This window comes from Sorex fumeus, unplaced genomic scaffold (genome assembly GCF_029834395.1).
Source record: "Sorex fumeus unplaced genomic scaffold, SorFum_2.1 ptg000034l, whole genome shotgun sequence".
Taxonomy (NCBI): domain Eukaryota; kingdom Metazoa; phylum Chordata; class Mammalia; order Eulipotyphla; family Soricidae; genus Sorex; species Sorex fumeus.
In genome coordinates, this window is record NW_026606091.1 from 17,809,988 (window position 1) to 17,828,541 (window position 18,554).

The 18,554-nt window shown below is 41.5% G+C and overlaps 1 protein-coding gene and 1 pseudogene across 1 annotated transcript in view; one reads left to right on the forward strand and one right to left on the reverse strand.

Annotated features, from left to right (window-relative positions):
- The window catches only part of MOB3B (MOB kinase activator 3B), a 238,989-nt gene that overhangs the window by 205,939 nt on the left and 14,496 nt on the right, over positions 1 to 18,554 (reverse strand). The gene's annotated exons all lie outside the window — the stretch shown is intronic.
- LOC130026713 (uncharacterized) lies at positions 3,914 to 4,007 on the forward strand (annotated as a pseudogene).

Here is an 18,554-nt window from a genome sequence, read left to right on the forward strand (position 1 = left end):
TTCACTCGCTACCTGTCTGAATGCAAGGTTCTGTCCCAATGGAAAACCAGCAGGACCGTACTACTGTTCAAGAAGGGAGACATCCATGACATTGGCAACTATCGCCCGATCTGCCTATTGTCTGTCATCTACAAGTTGTTCACTCGAGTCATCCTAAATAGGATTGGCAGAACACTAGATGAAGGACAACCATGCGAGCAAGCCGGTTTCCGCAAAGGATTCAGCACCATCGACCATATCCACATGATAACCAAGCTCATTGAGGTTTCTCGGGAGTTTAAAATGCCGCTCTGTTTAACATTCATTGATTTAAAGAAGGCCTTTGATTCTATTGAGACGGAAGCGGTCATTGAAGCCCTAGCTAATCAGGGCATTCAAGCCCAATACATCAAGATCCTCCGTGAGCGGTATTGCGGATTCACTACCAGGATCTCACCATTCTACAAAGAAGTGATCGTTGATGTCAAGAGAGGGGTGCGGCAGGGTGATACCATTTCACCGAAACTCTTCAGTGCCACCCTCGAGAACATCATGCGACGACTGGAATGGGAAGGAATGGGAGTGAAGATAGATGGTCGGCAACTACACCAGCTCCACTTTGCTGATGACATTGTTTTAATAACACCAAACATCAGCCAAGCGGCACAAATGCTGGCCGACTTTGACTGTGAGTGTGGAAAGGTAGGACTACAGCTGAATCTTACGAAGACAATGTTTATGAGAAACAGCCTCGTTCCTGACGCCCCATTCGCTCTCAACGGAACGACCGTCTCCGAATGCAACAGCTATGTGTACCTAGGTCGAGAAGTCAACATGACAAATGACCTGGCACCCGAGCTGCGCAGGAGGAAGAGAGCAGCTTGGAACGGCTTCAAGAATGTCGAAGAAATAGCTAAGATCACGAAGAACCTCCGGCTCCGGGCACATCTCTTTGATTCCACTGTTCTTCCTGCATTAACATATGCCTCAGAGACCTGGGCCCTATGCAAACAAGATGAGAAAGCTATTCAGGTCCCCCAAAGAAGAATAGAAAGAGCTATGCTTGGAATATCACGTTTCACTCAAATGAAAGAAAGAATCCGGAGTTCCGACATCCATCGACGATCAAGAATCAGGGACGCTGTCTCATTTGCCAAGGTGTCAAAAATCAGGTCGGCTGGTCACGTAATGAGATTTAAAGACGACCGCTGGACTAGAGCTGTCACTGACTGGATTCCACGGGATGTCAAAAGACCGCGTGGCCGTCCACCTACCAGATGGTCAGACTTCTTCGTCAAGATCATGAACGATCGGTTTGAGGCTCTTCATGTTCCCAGAGCGAACAGATGCCATTGGGCTACACTAGCACACGACAGGGACAAATGGAGACGTTACTGGCGCCCGCTCGAGCAAATCGATGACTAACGGGAAGTTAAGTGATTAAGTGATTAAGTGATTCCTTTGTGCTATCACTAGGTCAAACTGCAAGCCACTGATTTAACATCCTTCCTGTTTAATTCCCTTAGCGCCCAGGAGGACACTGAAGCCGACTGATGACCTACTATGTATCAAAGGGCATGCTAGGTCCTAGAGAGATTATTAAGAATAATAATAATAGTCTTGCCTTGAATATACTTATAATTAAATGAGGGAGACTTAGACACACAGACATACTCATTATATATGAAAAATATTATATTGGGAGCTGGGAGACAATATTGGCGAGGTATGAGTCCAACTCAATTTCAATCTCTGGCACCTCAGGGCCTTGATGATCCTAGCACTGCAGAGGCTAAGCAGCTCTGCATCCTCAAGTCCTAGCAGTGAACTGAGTATTCCCCGAGCACGATTTGGAAGCCCTTCAACTTTGGGATTTAGACCACACAACCAAGGTTGTCAGAGGGAGTGTAGGAGGTCCAAAGTAGGGAGGGTCCATTAGTCAGAAGGATTTCAGCACTTTAATGATGGCAAGCTCCCTGTGGCATATTCCCTATGCCAAAAACAGCAACAAGTCTCACAATGGAGATGTTATTGGTGCCCAGTCCAGCAAATCAATGAACAACAGAAGGACAGTGCTACAGTGCTACAGTGCTAATGATGGGTACTGCCTGACAATTAACATTTATTTATTTATTTATTTATTTATTTATTTATTTATTTTTGCTTTCGCTCCAGCCCCACAACTAACTTTTAAAGGAGTATGAAAATGTACTCCTGAAACATACAATGATACAAACCAGTGCTACTTCAATGAAACATCTTTGGACTAGACAGACAGTATACAAGGGATAAGGTGCTTGTTTGATAACCACCAGGACTGATCCCTGAGCACAATTAGGGGGTGGTCTCAACCCAAATAAACATTTAAAAAATAGGATTATAGAAAGATAAAATAGAAGTATGTATATTCATGCTGTTTACAAACGGAGATGGTGGTTTTGTTTGGTTTTACATGATGGGAGCTTTTTTTTTTAACTGAATAGCTGTGAGATACAGTTACAAAGTTGTTAGTCCTGGGTTTCAGTCATACAATGTTCCAACAGTCTTCCCTTCACCAATGCACATTTTCTACCACCAATGTCCTCAGTAACCCTCCACTTCCCCCTCCCCCACCCCATTCTGCCTCTGTGGCAGACACTTTTTCTCTCTCTTTCTTGAGCTTTCCTTTTGGGTGTTATAGTTTGCAATACAGGTACCAAAAGGTTATCATGTTTATCCTTTACCTACTTTCAGCACTCAGTTCTTGTCCAGAGGGATCATTTCCAGCTATAACTGTCATAGTGGACTTCTCTATCCTAACTCCCTCTGTCCATTCCACTTATAGCAAGCTTCCAACAGTGGACCAATCCTCCTGGCTCTTGTTTCTACTGTCCTTGGGTATTAATCTCCTACTATTTTTTTATATCCCACTAATGAGAGCAATCAATATATGCCTGTCCTTCTCCTTCTGACTCACTCCATGCAGCATGATATCTTTCATGTGATGGGAGTATTTGAAGTTGTGTAAGAGAGTGCAACAACCAGCAAAGAGAAATCAGTGCAGTACTGTCATGGGATAATTTAGTTCCCACAATAACTTCTCCAGAATAAGGCATATTATCTTTCCAAAAAGAGTCACTATCAATTAAATTGCTTAGTTTTAGAGAAAGGAAAAAAGACGTATTAGAATAAACCACTCTTTTTTCAAGAGTTGGAATTAGAAAACTGATTCTTTAAAGACTAATATAGGTTATTTGCACACAGGCATCACTGTATTTTTCCCTCAAATCCAGAGATATCTTTTATGGCCAATTCCCTCTTACCTAAGAATCTTGTTTTGAAGACAGAATTTTGCTAGTGAGATTTAAAAGAAAATGGAGAGATGTCCATAACATACTAAAAGCAAATTGCAAGATTAAAAAAAAAAACAAAAAACACTATATATGCACATATCTGTGTAGGTCTGTATGAGGACAGAGAAAGGCAAGGAACAATACAAGCCAGTCTCTGCAGAAAGTGGGAGGGAGGAAGGAAGTGGAAAGGAAAATTAAGGGAGCAGTGGTAAACTTTTTCTTCATCTATCCTTATTTTTTATTTTTTATATCCTTTTTTTATCCTTAAAAAATTCACACTTGTTACAATGATCAACAAATGCCCCACTCTTCCTTTAATTGACTAGAACATTTTTGAAAAGAAAATTAGACTTCACTGACAAAACATACCATCGCTAAGAGAATGAATTATCTCCAAAGGTCCAGGTATTGAATAGCTGATCTGCCAGGCACACGCTGTCTAGGTGATCTCTAGGAATCTACCCAAAGAACTTCAGAAAAGTAACTCAATTAACATCAGTCACCATAAGTAAGTGGACCAACGGGATTCAGTGACTGAGCAAAACTGCTTTTGGAAATTGGTAGCCACCAGGAATATTATGAATAGATGTAAAGCAAATATGGTACTTCTGGAAGCACATACACTAAAACTGGAATAATCCAGAGAAGATGAGCATGGTATGTGCACAACAATAACGTGAAATACTGCATAATTTTTTAAAAGAAAAGAAAACAAGCAAATATTGTTTTTGTAGCAAAAGATAATTAACTCTGGTTCTAAAGTTGTTTGGGTTTAGTACACTTACTTTCTATCTAGAAACATATAAGAACCAAAGTATAAAAGAAACTTTTGGGAATATATTTTCAGACTCAAAGAGTCTGCCTGGATACTGTAGGGAAAGATGCAAGGTTTTGGAACCAAGCAATTCTAGGTTTACATTCTGACTCAGCTATTACTTGTGGTGTGACATTGAACTCCTGCCTTAACCACTGTGAGGTTTCGCCTTCCCATGTGCAAAATGGGCATAAGTTGCAGGTTGTAGAAACAGAAAAAAAAGATCATAAGTTCAAACCACTTAATAGTAATAACTGAAAAGCAAGAGACACAGAATAAAGAAAGATATTACTACTAAATCATTTCAATCACTAATCATGAAAGGGCTCTTTGGTCATTCATTTAAGAATCTACCTTGAAAAAAATAAAAAGAATCTACATTGAAAATTCTTCTTGATCAATTCATCTTTGTAGGACCATCGTAGATTTTAAGAATCTACATTGGTAGTGCAAGGGGTCAGAAGCTTGCCTTGCACTCTGAGAAAAGGGACTGGGTTTGATCCCCACTACCTGATATGGTCCCCTGAGCCCCTCCAAGAATAGTCCATGATCACAGAATCAGGAGTAAATCCTGAGCACTGTAATGATGCATCATGCATCCCCCATCAAATCTACAATTGTTAGAGAGAGAGAGAGAGGGAGGGAAGGAGGGGGGGGAGAGAGAGAGTGAGAGAGAGAGACAGACAGACAGACAGAGAGACAGAGAGAGAGAAAGAGAGTACAGAGCTTTAGATATTTGCCTTGCACATGGGTGACTCTAATTAGATCCCAGGCACCACCTTTGCTCCCTTGAGCACAGCCAGGAGGGATCCCTGGGCTCACAACCAAGAACAAGTCCTGAACACAGCCGGGTATGGCCCATAAACAAAAAGGAATCTACATTTGTAATGTTGCCCCTCCCCCCCCTCAATCCCTTGACAAAACTTGAATACTAAAGATCCTTTTAAAATGCACATCATGATTCCTGAATCTGGATGAGGTCTGAGGTGCTGTGTATATAACAGACTGTCAGTGATGCGGGTGCTTCTAGTCTCCCTGTCACATTGGAGTAATAAGGCACTAGGTCAAATGCATTTGGCCTGTAAGAGCACAGAGGTTAAGCCACTTGCCTTACATGTGTCCAAATGCGGTCTGATCTCTGGTACCATGTGGTTCTCCAAACACTGCTGAGTACGGCTCTCCCAGTGCCACTGCAGGGCTATAGCAGCTCTGTATGCCCCCTCCCAGTTGGTTAAGAATTGCCAGATGTCGGGCTAAAGCAATAGTAGTACAGTGAGTCCAAGCTTACCACGCACAAGGCCAACCTGGGTTCGATCCCTAGAGTCCCATATGGTCCCCTGACCACCACCAGGAGTAATTTCTGAATGCAAAATCAAGAGTAACCCCTGAGCAACACTGGGTACGGCTCCCAGACAATAACAATTGCACTGCACTGCACTGTCTTCCCATTGTTAAATCCAGTAATGTCTCCATTGTGAGACTTGTTACTGTGTTTGGCATATCGAATACATCATGGGTAGCTTGCCAGGCTTTGCCATACAGGCGATATACGCTCGGTAGCTTACTAGGCTCTCCAAGAGGGGCAGAGGAATCGAACTCAGGTCGACCAAGTTGGTCACGTACAAGGCAAACACCCTACCAACAAAAGAATTTCCAGAAGGGATCTTGGGGCCTCCTGAGCACCACTTGGGAGATCCCCCCACCCCAAAAGTTAACTAATTTAAAAATAGCTATAAACATGAAAAACAAAGACTGAAGCTGAGAGAAGTCTGACAGATCTTGAAGTAGGATGAGCTATGTCATACTCCCTGAGGCCCGCACATACAGGAGCATGCTTCCAGGATGAGACTTAGCACACTATTAGACTTCTACCCACATACGGGGCTGGCAGCTGCTTATGGTTCAGGAGGCTCCTGAACTTAGTTCAGACTCTCAATTCTGATGTGAGTCACTAAGTGATGGAAGGAGCAGATCCATGAACATGGCAAATGAATGAAAGTCAGGCAACTGCGGTTGGTCAATGTATACAAATTCCAATAAGTTCAAACCTCAAACTTTGAAATTATGGGGCTAACTTCAAATATTATTAGAACTGTTCATGATCAGTTCTTCACAGAACTTGATACCCAAGCAGATAAATAAAATCCATTAGAAATTAATCTTGCATGTTCACTCTAAAAAATATAAATTTCAAGAGTTTCCTTTACTGTAACATAAAAAAGCAAGCTCCGGAATTCTCCTCTCCTTTCAAGAGAAGTGTTCTGTCCTCAGGGAAGAGTAACTACAGTCCCCAGTATCTCAGTGGGATAACATCTCCTACCAAACAATCATGCAGGCAACACATCAGTATAATTAGCAGAGATTAACAGTTTTATCTCTTCATCACCACAGTTTAGATGTTTTCTAAATAATTTAGAATCACTAAAGTCAAATAAAAGTCCTTAAATGTTTTTATGACAAAATGCAGCCACATTTTCCAACTGAAATACCATAGGAGGCACAGCAATTCGGGCCAAGTCCTGGGGTCTTTATACGCTCAATTCCACCATATGAACAACTAGGATTACACTTGCCAAATAAATTTTATAGAAAAAAATACTGGTTTCGAGGACTAAGAAACTTTGTTAAATTCAGAAGGATGGCTGAAAAGTTAAGTTTCATTAGACAACACTGGGAAGAACTTATTCAAAGTTGATCTACTAAAATCTGTTATTCCATGATTCTTCTGCTCTCTGCCTCAAACTGTAGTTCAATTGGTCAGTTCAGGGTCTGTCTTCCTAGGGTTCTTCGGTTGCAGATTGGGATGTTGTGCATATGCATAGCACAGTATCTACTTTTTGTTGTTGGGTTGCTAGTGGGGGAGGGTATGCCCAGCCGTACTCAGGGCTTACTCCTGGCTCTACACTCACGGATCACTTCTGGCAGCATTAGATGGACCATATGTGGTAATAGGGATCAAATGTGGGCTGGAACAAAAGGAAAAGGAGAGAGAACAAGAAGGAAAGTGCCTCCTATAGAAGGAGGCTGGGGGGAGGGGGCAGGCGAGTGTTGGGAGATGGTTGTAAGGGAAACAGGGGATATTGGTGGTGGGAAGTGTGCACTGGTGGAGGGATGGGTGCTGGATCTGTGTATGACTGAAAGGCAATAATTATTAAAAATTTTTAATTAAAAAATGTAGGCTGGCAACATGCAAGAGAAGTGCATTCACCCTGTGCTATCTCTCAGGTCCCTCTTCTTTTATTTATTTAATTTTATTTTAATGAGGGAATGGGCTTTGGGGGCCACACCTGAATGCTAAGGGGTTACTCCTGACTCTTCACTCAGTAATTATTCCTGGCAGGCTCAGGGGACCAATATGGGATGCCAGGGATCGAACCCAGGTCAGCCACGTGCAAGGCAAACATCCTATCCACTGTACTATTGCTTCAACCCCGCCCTTCTACTTTTAAACTTCTCCAGTGCTATTTAATATTTCAGTTCTACAGCCAAAATGTTTAAACATATGGACCTGGTTATCTGTGGCTTATCTGCTCAATAGAATAATAGTTCTGCAATAATAAGAGGAATTAACTTATAATAGGGGAAACTACGATTGTCTTTTAATTAAGTCACCCCAGGTGGTAAAACATATTAATCTTTGTCTGTAAAGGAATCCACCTATTCTGAACTGAAGCTTTCTCCTGGGGCGCCTACAACACACTGTCCCTAGGCTTCTTTAAAATCACTCTTTAATTATAGCTTTCAGCACTCCCATGGCCTCATTATGCTGTTGTTATTAAGCATTTTATTTCGTTGGTCCCAAGAGTTCTCAAAGCAAATACATGTTCCCCAGCAGACATTCATGTTTTCTTACAGAAGAAGTTGGTTTTCCGCTCACGATATATAACACATGTTAGTTAGGATGATGGCCCAGACTTTTCTAAATATTTCTGTAGTTTGTAGCACTTCAAAAAGTTAAGCAACTTAAATGGTTATTCTTTTTCAAGCATTAAAAATGCCATGAGCAGGCAGGAATGATAGTCCAGTGAGCAGGGCATTTGCTTTGTCCTACCTGGTCGACCTGGGTTCAATCCCCAGCATCCCATATGGTTCCCAGAGCACTGTCAGGAGTAAATCCTGAGTGCAGAGCCAGGAGTAACCCATAAGCATCGCCTGTATCACCCAAAAAGGGAAAAAAAATGCCATGCTTGAGTGTAACACCCTGACCTCACCAAAACGGGGGGGAAAAAAAAACTAGGTAAAGCAGTTGAATACTCTAAACAGCTTCCCAGAAAGACAGTCTTGAAAACCCTCCCAATTTAGGTCTCTCACAAAATGGCACCACTAGAAGGTTCAATTAATTCCTACTAATGTTCTGGAGTTAGCAGTTAAGCCCAACTACGCTCTTTGATTCAGTCACTTCTGGGAATGTTTCCAAAGGAAAACTTATAGATGTACAAAAAGCATATCATTATCTTTATCATTGCACTGTTTATCATTCAAATTTGCTATCTTTCCAAAAATTTATTAGTCATGGTTATCCATATACATACAGATTTTCCTGGCTCCGGGTTCGATTCCTCCGTCCCTCTCGGATTGCCCAGCAAGTCTGGCAAGCTACCCGTGACATATTCAATATGCCAAAACAGTAACAACAAGTCTCACAGGGAGACATTACTGGTGCCCGCTTGAGCAAATCCATGAACAATGGGAGGACAGTGCTACAGTGCTACAGTGCTACATGCTAGTCAGAGGATATAAAATGAAAGATGCACTCTCCATAATTAGATGCACAATTTTAAGAGTGATCCTAGAGCCAAGATATAATTTACCAAGACACACTAAATAACACATAAGACATACAATAACATTAACCCACAGTAAAAGCAGAATGAGATGATAAATACACAAACTAAAAAAGTAGTTTCCAGGAAGCAACTTGGTGGTACCACACTCACTGCTCAGGGTGATGGCTTGACCCTATAAGACCTTGCTGCAAGACCAACGCTAAACATAGTTTTTGCCTTTTTGACCTGGAAGCAGAAATTCCCTTCAGATTTATTTTAGTTAGGGAAAACAGGTACATTATTAATGTATAGCTTTCATAAATCCAAGTGGCCTAATCCTAACTTTTGAAAAGCGTTGGATACCTATAGCATTCTGTATGTATTCTGTGATACATTTTAAAGAGTTGATTTAAAGATATGAAAAAATCTTATAACACAGCATTATGCAAATAGTGAGTAGTAAAATGGCATGTCTAGCATGATCTCAATTTCCTATAAGCCATATACTCATAGGGGAAAAAATAAACTTAAATGTTAACAATTATTCAATCATTCAATGGCAGAATTGGGGTTATTTTATTCAAATTTATTTTTTGTACAGTACTGAATTTTGCAGTTTCACATTATCTATACTAAATATGTATTACTTTTGCAATTAGACTATAAAAATTTTTGCTTCTTTTTTTTCTCTGATCAGCATGAAGATAGTCATCATAGAGGTGGAATTAATTAAAAGATCAGTGAACATAAAGTTAACTTATTATGGAGGTATGGCATTGACTTCCTTAAATGAACTTCTCCTAATAGATTCTCTACCTACTAGCTCCAAGTTCTGCTAGCTAATTATTTTTCTGAAGTAGTTCAATGATCCTTAATAAATGTAAATAAAAAGCCAAGACAGCCAGAAAAAAAAATAAAATTTACAAAGCCGGGGTGGTATACAGAGAGATGGAAACCATGAATATGAATAGATGGAGATTTTGGACAACAGAATAAAAGCCAGAGGGAAATGCTATTCAGATGACAGCTGCCTGCTCCCACCTGCTCTCCCCAAAAGCACTCACTCTCCTTCCAGGCCTGATTCCCAACCCACAGGAAAGCTGTGATGCAAGTAGCTTTCATGGCGTTCTCACAATCCCAAAGCAGAGAAGATAAAAAGGCCCAGTGTTGAAAGCTTGTGAAGTCCAGAGTAAGGACGGTGTTAAAAGTGCTTAAGAATACGTTGCTACTTTTCATATCAATCACAGCATTTACCAAGCTACTCCCCAATCAACTGGGAGGTACAAGAGTGAGCATTGTTTAATTGGCTTTGGAAATCTTATGAGCCATGTTAGACTATTAATTAGAGAGTTGTTGGAGTAAGTGTGTGATGTGTGCATGCTTGGGAGGAAACTGGTTATGCCATGATCTTGGTAAAACACATTTGCAAACACTCCTTCAGACCAACCGAAGAGAAAGCAGACATTAGAAGGATCCATTTAAGATAGCAGTACTTTTTTGAATCGGGTGCCAGATCTCTTTGAATATAAATAACACTTAACTGTGCTTAAATGATTTATTCTCAGCACTAGAATTTTCTCATCTAAGTCAGCAGAGGAAATCTTTATTTGTAGTATCACAGTCTAATACTCAAATGTTTTGGGATTGTCAGGTAGATAAAGACACAAGTACTGTTTATTAGGGGGTAGTTACTCAGCCCAAGCAGAAGCTGCTAATAAAAGGATAAAGACCACAAGTTGCTGGATATTCAATTTTTCAAAAGTAACTAGATATCCACATTTTATGTCATTTCTCTGTATTTTTAAAGATTGACAATGAAAAAGAAAAGCAATGCATTGTATGAGCAAACAAAACACCTTAGAGAACCAAAATAGACCTGTGAACTCCCAGTTTTCAAATTTTGATTCAAAAGCTCTTCCCATAGGATTTTTTTTTATTAAAAATTTTTTTAATAGTGAGACATCATGAGGTACAGTTGCAGACTTACACATTTTTGTGCTTGGGTTTCAATTATACAATGATCAAATACCCACAGGATTTTAAAGTGCAAGTTACTAAATTTATCTGTATGTGCATAAATTACTATCTAACAAATGAACTGGAAAGAGCCATACATTTAAATTCTAAACTGTCCAACCAACTCATCTAATCAATTTCCAAATGCATTTTTATTAAAACTAGGAATAATGTGTTAAGCTTTTACATTTTGATGTAATTCTGTTTTGTTCTGGTGCCAGAGATCAAGCTTGGGGCCTCACATAGACCATGTACTCTACCACTGAGCTAAGTGCCTACATGCCCCCAGACCCAGATAGATAAGCGTTACTGAGTGTATGGTTCGGTTACTGGTTTTTTTGTTTCGTTTTGTTTTTCACATACAAATGCATGTTTAGTACATCCAGAGCAACAACTAGAAGTTTATTTTTTGTATTATGGAAAAACTGAAGAACAAAGAAAAATCACATGTAAGTCAGAGAGAGAGACGACTGGAATTCAAGAGTCTTTCTTATGATTCAGCAAACGAAGGGCAAGGAAGAAAGCAAGCCTATTAACTTTTTAGGATCGTGAAGCAAGTCATCATGTAAATAAATGAAGATTCTATCACCCCAGCACAGACTCAGGTCCTCATTTAAGACACAAAGAAAGGAAATGTGTCAGGTTAAGACATCTTTATCTAAGCCTTTAACAAATGGAATATTAATCACATCTAATCCAATGAACATTTGAGATGAGTAATTTAGGCCTTTGCAGGCTGTGCAATTTAATAAACACCACAGTTTTCTAAACAGATACTTTAGTATTTACTAATTTACTTTCCATATGTGTCATTTCTTATTAGAAAGCCAATATCCGGTTTGTGAGGAAAGTGAGTCATATTATGCCACTCACTATCCCACCTCCTGGGGGGCTATTTGAGCAGGAAGTGAGTGTATTTTTTGTTAATGTGCTTCTGTCAATATTACTAAGCAATGGGTTCTAATACTGAAGGATCTCCACTTGGGAACATTATTTTTTTCCCTTACTACTGTTTGCAATTTTCACACTCTTATTTGGATAGAATTATAACTACCATTAAATCTTATACTGAAATCATTTATAATATATGCATCCACTAAATTATAAATTTTCCACTAAAAATCTATGTTTTCGGGGCCAGAGAAATTGTACTGTAGGTTAGACAATCAACCTGGATTGATTCTAAGTACCACACAGCACCCCCACCCCCAGCCTGCAGTCCCACTAGGAGAGATACTTGAGCAGAGTCAGGAGCAAACCATGAACACAACTGAATGTGGCCCCCAAACCAAATTTAAATAAATAAATAAAATCCGCCTTTTTAATTAGTCTGATATAAAAAACAGTTTCAAGTTATGTGTTTTTCATAACTAACTTAATTGTCGGTTGTTCCAAAATTCTATGAAAATGAGGTCAAAGAGATAGTGCTTGCTTTGCACACAATGGACATGGGTTTAATCCCCTGCATCCCATGTAATTCACTGAACCCACCAGGAGTAGTCCCTGAGCACAGAGCCAGGAGTAAGCCCTGAGCACCACCAGGTAGGGCCCTCAAACAATCAAAAAATTCTGTGACTTTATTTGAAGAGTCATAGCACAGTGGTAGGGCGTTTGCCTTGCATGCAGCCAACATGGCCGACCTGAGTTCGATTCCTCCGCCCCTCTCGGAGAGCCCGGCAAGCTACCCAGAGAATCTCGTCTGCACGGCAGAGCCTGGCAAGCTACCCGTGATGTATTCGATATGCCAAACACAGTAACAACAAAGTCTTCAATAGAGACATTACTGGGCCCGCTCGAACAAATCGATGAACAATGGGAGGACAGTGACATATCAGAATGTTCAAAAATTTTAAAATGGGGCCAGAGAAATAGTACAATGGGTAAGGCACTTGCCTTGCACACTGCTGACCTGGATAATTCCTAAGCACGGAGCCAGGAGTAAGCCCTGAGCATCGCTGAGTGTGGCCAAAAACAAAAGAATTTTGAAATGGATTGAAAAATCCTTAAGGGAGCATACCAGTGGCCAAAAATCCAGAATGAAGGTGTTCAAATAACTTTAACTGAGTCTGGTTTACCTATTCTTTTCCTTTCAATATCTCAAATTCCCTGTACTGGCAACAAAATGGTGACTTTATACCTATAAGATATCTTATGAGGAAGGTAGAATTCTTTGCAAAGTTCTGACTTATCACAAAATTCAAGTTACAGAAAGCCCAAACAGGTGCCGTTATTGAATACAGAAAAGGAGTCCTTATTTACAAGTAAGTTATAGCAATCTCCCTTAACAACAACAAACAAAAAAGTACTTTAAAAAGTACTATGTATGAGATGGAAGAATCTCTGTGTAGCGAGGTTGTATACTTTCGGCAAGGAAAAGTGAAAGAACTGACACTATTAGGGCAGCTTTTTACATTTTGGCTTATCAAGAAGAGAATTCACTAGGCAAAAAGGAAACTTGGCAATTATAGGTCAAAGTTTACTTATTGTCCTTAATGCACTTTCACGGAAATTACACCCTCAAGGAAAAGGATAAAGACTAGAATCTAACCCTGCTTCTCCTCCGCTATAGTAACAATAGTTCAGGTTTCTCATACCTCCCAAACACACACTATCCTTCTCACACTAGTTCAGCAGGTCACCAGTTTGCAGTCATCATTTGTTAAACACAGTATTGCAGACTCTACGTTCATCAGATCAAATGGGATGACATAATGCTCCCTTTCAAGCCTGAAACTTTCATGTCAGCAGGTCCAGCAATAAAGGACTCAGAATTATCTTGGTGAACTCAGATCTTTGTTTCCTACACAACATCAAAACCAAGTCACATTCCCACATTCTAGTTCTACTAACTCTTTCCTATCCAAGTGCTCGTTTGGAAATATAATATTCTTCCCTGTTCCCCTTCAGGCTAAGAAGTAGACAACTTCTTTAACATCATCGGATAGCCTACATTTTTTTCTCTGAATAATTCAGAAAATGATAGTATATCTCAAGAGGATAACAGTGGATAGCATGTAAATATTAGTCATCAATTTAAAATGCAATAAATAAAAATATTCTTCACTCAACTGAGCGTCCACAGGCAGACACCAACAATAGGTGCCCCATCCTCCCCAGCCCAGACAACAATCAGACAGGGGCTCTTTCCAACCTCAGGAATTTTTGAACTCAAATTCTCTAGGCAGCCACTCCCAATGGGTCATCGGGTCACCTGATGAAAAAGTCTTTGTCAAGAGGATCTCCAAATCCTTAATCCACCAGGATGCCCAAACTAAATTCTTACAGACAGGAGCAGCTTCAGACTCCATAAGGAGATTGTCTAGGAAGCAGGCACAAATCCTTTTTTAAAATCTAGTATTTAGCCTAAGAGCTGAGATCAGCAACTCCAAAACATGCTGTCAGCTTTTTGTGACAAAGTCTTCTATTCTCCTGTACATTTTCCTGCCAATTGTTTAGCAACCACCCTCAGAGGCAGAGTCGACCTTTAGGAAGGATAAGTAGGATGTTTGTGTGTGTGTATGTGTGTGTGTGTGTGTGCACGTGTGTGTGTGTTGTGTGTTGTATGTGTGTTGTGTGTGTTTGGTAGATGTATGCTGTGTGTGTTATGTATATATGTGTGTTGTATATGTGTTGTGTGTATGTGTGTGGTGTACAGTGTGTCGTGTGTGTGTGTGTTTGCCTATGTATGAGCTGCCCAGTTACTTCTGAGACTTAAAAAGGGGCTGACTCTGGTGTTTCCCCAATTTGGGGACATGGGAGCCAGAGTCCAGGAACTAAATTCTTTATGAATAAGAGTTGTAGCACTGTAGCACTGTCCTCCCGTTGTTCATTGATTTGCTCAAGCGGGCACCAGTAACGTCTCCATTGTGAGGCTTGTCGTTTCGTTTTTTGCATATCAAATACACCACGGGGAGCTTGCCAGGCTCCACTGAGCGGGCAGGATTCTCTTGGTAGCTCGCCGGGCTCTCTGAGAGTGACAGAGGAATCGAACCCCAAAGGGTCAGCCACATGCAAGGCAAACGCCCTACCCGCTGTGCTGTCAGAGTTAGGGTGACTAAATCAGAGACACAACTTGCTACATATAAGGAGTCCAAAATCCAGAAGAAAGACAGGAGGGCAGCAGAGAAAGATGGAGAGGCAGACATTTAAAAAAATTTTTTTAACTAGACACCTATTTTTCCACTGAAGAAAAAGAAGCAACAAACTTGTTCTTGGGTTTTTGTCATTTTCACAAAATACACCAATTTAGAGTCCAAATGCCCTAAAAATCCAAGGTAAAACCGAGGAACAAAATCATCAACTACTGGCAAAGTAATCACTTAATCACTTAACTTCCCGTTAGTCGTCGATTTGCTCGAGCGGGCGCCAGTAACGTCTCCATTTGTCCCTGTCGCGCGCTAGTGTAGCCCAATGGCATCTGTTCGCTCCGGGAACATGGAGGGCCTTAAACCGATCGTTCATGATCTTGACGAAGAAGTCTGACCATTTGGTAGGTGGGCGGCCCCGCGGTCTTTTGACATCCCGTGGAATCCAGTCGGTAACAGCTCTAGTCCAGTGGTCGTCTTTAAATCTCATTACGTGACCAGCCCATCTGATTTTCGACACCTTGGCAAATGAGACAGCGTCCCTGATCCTTGATCGTCGACGGATGTCAGAACTCCGGATTCTTTCTCTCATTTGAGTGAAACGTGATATTTTAAGCATAGCTCTTTTTATTCTTCTTTGGGAGACCTGAATAGCGTTCTCATCTTGTTTGCATAGGGCCCAGGTCTCTGAGGCATATGTTAATGCAGGAAGAACAGTGGAATCAAAGAGATGTGCCTGGAGCCGGAGGTTCTTCGTCCTCTTAGCTATTTCTTTGACGTTCTTGAAGGCGTTCCAAGCCGCTCTCTTCCTCCTGCGCAGCTCGGGTGCCAGGTCATTTGTCATGTTGACCTCTCGACCTAGGTACACATAGCTGTTGCATTCGGAGACGGTCGTTCCGTTGAGAGCGAATGGGGCGTCAGGAACAAGGCTGTTTCTCATAAACATTGTCTTCGTAAGATTCAGCTGTAGTCCTACCTTTCCACACTCACGGTCAAAGTCGGCCAGCATTTGTGCCGCTTGGCTGATGTTTGGTGTTATTAAAACAATGTCATCAGCAAAGCGGAGGTGGTGTAATTGCCGACCATCTATCTTCACTCCCATTCCTTCCCATTCCAGTCGTCGCATGATGTTCTCGAGGGTGGCACTGAAGAGTTTCGGTGAAATGGTATCACCCTGCCGCACCCCTCTCTTGACATCAACGATCACTTCTTTGTAGAATGGTGAGATCCTGGTAGTGAATCCGCAATACAGCTCACGGAGGATCCTGATGTATTGGGCTTGAATGCCCTGATTGGCTAGGGCTTCAATGACCGCTTCCGTCTCAACAGAATCAAAGGCCTTCTTTAAATCAATGAACGTTAAGCAGAGCGGCATCTTGAACTCCCGAGAAACCTCAATGAGCTTGGTTATTAGCAAAGTAATAAATTACCACAAATAAAAATGAGAGGGAGGGCAGCTCTAGACCCAGCAAAGTGTCGATTTCTTCAGTCTATAATGGGGGAGCTCTCGCCTTGAGGATGGCTCACCCTTTCCTTCTAGCCATTCTGGGATCACAGCCTGCCACTTCACCTGGGCTCTTCTTCCTGTCTCAGATCATGACTCGAGCTGTGCCAGAAAGAGTTATCAGGCCACTCTGAAGTGTGGCTGTCTGGTAGCACTGAAATTAGAGTAGCCATGTATTATATCATGCTACCCAGATCCCTTCAGGACAGAGCATTTATTTTCCCAGTTGCTGAAAGTATTAGAGGCGACAATAATCTACTGAATGTTGTCCTAGGAACTGCAGTTGGAGACAACTACCTAGCCAGAAAGAGAGAGAGATCATCCCATGAAGTTGAGGTAACACATGTCCAATGACTAGCTAATGGAGACACATAAAGGCCTGACCCCTTGCCATTGAGCTATCTCAATTCCAGGACTTGCATCACAATTACTTTCTTTAACTGATCAATTTCACTGTTCTAATTATCCTGCCAGGAGTTACTATCTTTAAGTAATAATACATAAATCTCAGGGTCTCAGATTCTGTATTTCAGAGAACAGTAAGTAAGTAAGTAAAGGCCCTCCCGTTGATCATCGATTTGCTCGAGCGGGCCCAGTAACGTCTCCATTGGAGACTTTGTTGTTACTGTGTCTGGCATATCCAATACTCTCGGTAGCTTGCCGGGCTCTCCGAGAGGGGCGGAGGAATCGAACTCGGGTCGGCCATGTTGGCTGGGTGCAAGGCAGACACCCTACCCGCTGTGCTATCCGTTATAATCAGATACAAGGTTCAAATAGTGCTTCACTATGTTTTGCTTAATTGTAAATGTACACATCATTGACTGTCATCTCTAAGGCTGGCATCAGCCAAATTCAGACTTAGGTATTCGACAGATGCATGAGGGGTCATGCATGAGGGGCCGTACTAGACAGCTTACTAGTCAGCTTCTAACAACTGTACTGCATGATTTGGTCCATCATTTCAATAACACAGCCCTCATTTTTTTGCATAGCTTTAATATGCATGCATTTCAGCGATGATGGTCCAGTTAAATAACACCAGTCCTGGGACCTGCTTCAGATTTCAGTTAGCACTAGTTTATTCTATATAGAAATTGCTGACAGACTTCAAAGCTAGTTCTTCAGCCCCTAAACCACTGTTTAAGCCACAGATACATGTCAGGACCAACGAGTCATCCTTGCTCTTGAGAAGAACCCCCGGCATCTGCACAGTATAAGCAAGATCAGGAATGGTTTGACCCCTGGAGATGAGGGAAGTTGAGAAAAAAGTAAGAAACCAGAACCCACTTGGCCAGAAGGTGATTTCCTATAGTGACTTTTTTTTTAACTTTTTTTATTGAGTCACTGTGAGATAGACCTTTACAAAGCTGTTCATGATTAGATTTCAGTCATACAGTATTCCAACCCCACCCCTCCACCAGTGTATATTTCCCAGCACCAGTGTCCCCAGGTTCCCTCCTATCACCCCTCCTCCCCCGCCTGCCTCTATGGCAGGTGGTTTTCTTCTCCCCCTCTCTCTCTCTCTCTCTCTCTCTCTCTCTCTCTCTCTCTCTCTCTCTTCTCTCTCTCTCTCTCTCTCTCTCTCTCTCTCTCTCTCTCTCTCTCCTCACTCGCTCTCCAACCCCCCTCCCCAGGCTACAGTCACAATACAACAAATAGGCCACTTTCCTTACACACAGCATCCCTGGCATCCCATATGATCCCTTATGATCCCACTGCCAGTAGTAATTCCCGAGTGCAGAGCTAGGAGTGAGCCCTGAGCATCGCTATTTGTGGGCCTTGGACCCCCATCCCTAAAGGCTCCCCTAAAGATATTCACATGTGCAGATGTGAGTCACTGGGTTCAATGCCTATCATTAATAACAACAACAAAGTACTACATTGAAATTATCTCTCCTTGGATACTCATTATTCTTACTGGCTTATCAGAGGTCTTTGGGAAGTCTTGCAGTAGCGAAGTTGCTTTAATTCTGTTTAACCCTGAGTTTTCTAGACTTGCTTGTTACATAATATTTCATAAGACACTCTGGGAATGATACACTTAATGGCCCTCTGACA